The following is a 4,343-nucleotide window of genomic DNA, read 5'->3' as shown; positions in this document are numbered from 1 at the left end:
TTCTTAGCTTTGTCTGCTCCTGGGCACAGGTGAAAACAATGGTATGACAAAAGCTGGCCTGGTGGGCTGAAACTGCAGGACCCAGCAGTCTAAATTTGCCAACCAAAAGGTAGAACTGTGTTGGACTGTGATCCACCCTGTACTTGAGAAAGTGAATTTCCAGAGAGGAGAAAATGAATTTCCACAGCACATTCTGTCTGCAGCCATGCCCAGACAGAGACAAGACAACCCAAAACTGTTTTCCCCAAGAGTGTGGAATAGATGCTCTTAGTGGGGCTGAAGGAGTTACTCACAACCTCTCACCACAGTGTCTCCAGCTCTTCATCCTGTACTTTCCTGGGTGCTGCATACTACTCTGTGAAGCCCTAGAATCATTGTTCCAGACAGTTTCTGCCTGTCTCCTCACTGTTTTTCTGGAAAGAACTGTGCCTCACAACACCCTAACCAACTATCTTCCCCGAAGTTGAATCTAGTGATTTTTGAGAAGGGTGTTAGGTCCACTAAATTTGGAAAAATAGTGCCTTCAGCAGATGGTGTTGGGAATACTGGATATCCATATGCAAAGGAACGAAGGTGGATCATTATCTCACCTACAAGCAACAACTCAAAATGGATAAAAGACATAAACATAAGAACAAGAACTATAAAACTCCTAGAAGAAAGCATAGAGAAGCATCTTCAGAACCTTGTGTTATGCAATAGTTTCTTAGATTTTTCACATAAAGTACAAGGAACAAGAGAAAAAAATATAAATGGTACCTCATCAAAAATTTATGTGCATCAGAGGACTTCATCATAAAAGTATAGACAGCCTACATGAGATTTTAATTACTATTTCTCTAATTACTCACTATGTGTCCTATTTTCATGTGTTTACATTTTAGTTCTATATCTTCTTGGTTGAGGTACCTGTTCATATTGTTTCCTATCTTATTACTATGTTTTGATAGTTTTTAATATATTCTCAATTAAAGTCTTGTATTAGATACATTGATGAATAAAAAGAAGAAAGTCTGCAGAACGGGAGAAAATATTTGGAAACCACATATCTATTAAGGGTATAATATTCAGAATATATAAAGAAATCCTACAACTCAACAATAAATATACAAATCACACAATTAAAAATAAATAGAAATTTTTCCAAAGAAGATATACAAATGGCTAAAAGGCACATTAAAAGATGCTAAATATCATTAGCCATTTGGGAATTATGAATCAAAACCACAATGAGATATCATTTCACACCTATTAGAATGGCTACTATTAAAAAAAAACAGAAAATTACAAGTGTTGGAGAGTATGCTGAGAAATAACAACATGCATTCATTGTTGATGGCAATGTAAAATGGTGCAGCTGCTGTGGAAGACAGTTTGGCATTTCCTCAGAAAATTAAATATAGAATTATATGAGCATGCAATCCAACTTCTGGGTATATACCGAAATAATTGAAAGGCAGGACTTGAACAGATTTTCATGCTGATATTTCTAACAGCATTATTTACAATTGCCAAAAAATGGAAGCAACCCAAGTGTTCATCAACCAATGATTGGATAGACAAATATGGCATACACACACAATGGAATATTATTCAGCAGAAAAAAGGAAAGTTCTTATACCTGTGACAACATGGATGAACTTGAAGACATCATGTTGAGTGAAATAAGCCGGACACAAAAGGACAAATATTGTATGCCCTCACTGATAAGAAATAATTAGAATAAGCAAAGTCATAGGGTCAGAAACTAGAATATAGCTTACCAGGGGATGGGGTAGGGGTAGAGTATGGCCGTTATTGCTTAAGTTGTGCAGAGTTTCTATTTGGGGTGATGAAACATTGTGGTAATGGATGGTGGTGATGGTCACAAAACATTGTGAATGCATTTCACAGTACTGAATTATATACTTGAATGTGGTTATAAGGGGAAATTTTTTCTGGTATGTATGTTTTTAGAATAAAGTTTTTTAAAAACCATAGGACTGTACAACACAAACAGTGAGCCTGTTGCAAATGATGGACTATAGTTAACAGTACAATTATAAAAATGTTCTTTCATGAATTTTACCACATTCATGCAAGGTGTTAACAATAGGGGTTTATATGGAAACTCTGGATTTTCTGTCTGGGTTTTCTGTAAACCTACAGCTTCCCTAATTAAAAAAAAAAAGACTTGGAAAAACACACTCTCACCATTTGTATTGAACTTTGTGTTAAATTTTCTAGGCAGTGAAGTAAGGCAAGAAATGAAAATAAAGTTTGCAAAGATAGAAATAAAACTGGCCCTGCTTTTAGAAGACAACACTGTCTGATGTAGAAAATTCCAAGGAATCTACAAAAAAAACAATAACAACAACAAAGCTTCTAGAACCATTAACTTTAGGAAGGTCACAGGAAACAAGGTCAATGCAAAAAGAGAATCATATTTCTGCATATTAGCAATGAACAATTGAAAACTGAAATTTTTAAAACAATACCATGCCAATTTGAAACTGTTATGTACCCCAGGAAATACTATGTTCTTTAATGCAGTTTTGTAGGGGCAGACTTATTATGGGTGGGATTTTTTTTTTAATTCAGTTTTATTGAGATGCATTCACATGCCATACAATCATCCATGGTGTACAATCAACTGTTCACAGTACCATCACACAGTTGTGTATTCATCACCTCAACCTATTTTTGAACATTTTCCTTATATCAGAAACAGAATCAGAATAAAATTAAAAATAAAAAAAGAACACCCAAATCATCCCCCCATCCCACCCTATTTTTCATTTAGTTTTTGTCTCCATTTATCTACTCATCCATCCACACACTGGATAAAGGGAGTGTGTTCCACAAGGTTTTCACAATCACACTCTCACCCATTGTAATCTACATTGATATACAATTGTCTGCAAGAGTGCAGACTACTGGGTTGGAGTTTAGCAGTTTCAGGTATTTACTTCTAGCTATTCCAATACACTAAAACCTAAGAGGTGTTATCTATATAGTGCATAAGAATGTCCACCAGAGTGACCTCTCAACTCCATTTGAAATCTCTCAGCCACTGAAACTATTTTGTCTCATTTTGCATCCCCCTTTTGGTCAAGAAGATATTCTCAATCCCACTATGCCAGGTCTGGATTCATCCCCAGGAGTCTTATCCTGCATTGCCAGGGAGATTTACACCCCTGGGAGTCAGGTCCCACACAGAGGGGAGGGCAGTGAGATCACCTGCCAAGGTGACTTAGAGAGAGACAGAGAGCCACATCTGAGCAACAAAGAGGCACTCAGGGGGAGACCCTTAGGCACAATTATTAGCAGGTTTAGCCTCTCCTTTGCAGTAACAAGTTTCATAGGGGCAAACCCCAAGACAGAGGGCTCAGCATGTCAAGCTGTCAGTCCCCAGTGTTTGTGAGAACATCAGCAACAATCCAGGTGAGGAAGACCAAAACCTCCACATCCTCCCCCAGCTCCTCAGGGGTGCCCTGAATATATATTTTTATTCTTCACCCAAATTACTTTGGGATGTGTTATTTCACTCTAACCTATACAGACCTACCATATCTCACTTCGTATTCAAAGTTCCAAGTAATTGTGGTGTTTGAACAAACTGACGGTAGAAGTTATATTTTTAGAAAATATAGATCCTACAACAAATAAACATTTTTTTCCCTTGGTCTCACATGGAAGTTGAAGTTTTAACACACAGTCAGTTTCAACCTTTAATGGGTGGGATCTTTTGATTAGGTTGTTTCCATGGAGATGTGATCCACCCAACTGTAGGTAAGACTTTTTGATTATACTATTTCCACGGAGGTGTGACCCCCCCCATCCATTCACGGTGGGTCTTTATTAGTTTACTGGAATCCTTAAGAGAGTTAAGGGTCTGACACAGACCCAGATGCTTGGAGACACTTGGAAATGCAGACAGAAGGATGTTTGGAAATGCTAAGCTAAGAGATGAGGCCAAGAGTTTGTCCCAGAGAAGCTAAGAAAGGACCCCCAGATGCTTAGAGAGAAACTCCCTATGAAAACAAGAAGGAATGCACAGGAGCAAGAGAGAGAACCTAAGAGAGACAGAAGGCCAGAGACATTTTGGAGAAAGCCATTTTGAAACCAGAACCTGGGAGCCAGACACCAGCCATGTGCCTTACCAACTGACAGAGGTGATCTGGATGCCACTGGCATCTCTTCAGTGAAGGTATCCTCTTGTTGATGCCTTAGTTTGGATACTTTTATGGCCTTAGAACTGTAGATTTGTAACCTAAGAAATCCCCTTTATAAAAGTCAACCCATTTCTGGTATTTTGCAAAATGGCTACTTTAGCAAACCAGAACAAATGCCATTTAATGCAG

This window comes from Choloepus didactylus, chromosome 10 (genome assembly GCF_015220235.1).
Source record: "Choloepus didactylus isolate mChoDid1 chromosome 10, mChoDid1.pri, whole genome shotgun sequence".
Lineage (NCBI taxonomy): Eukaryota > Metazoa > Chordata > Mammalia > Pilosa > Megalonychidae > Choloepus > Choloepus didactylus.
Note: the sequence above shows the minus strand (reverse complement) of the source record.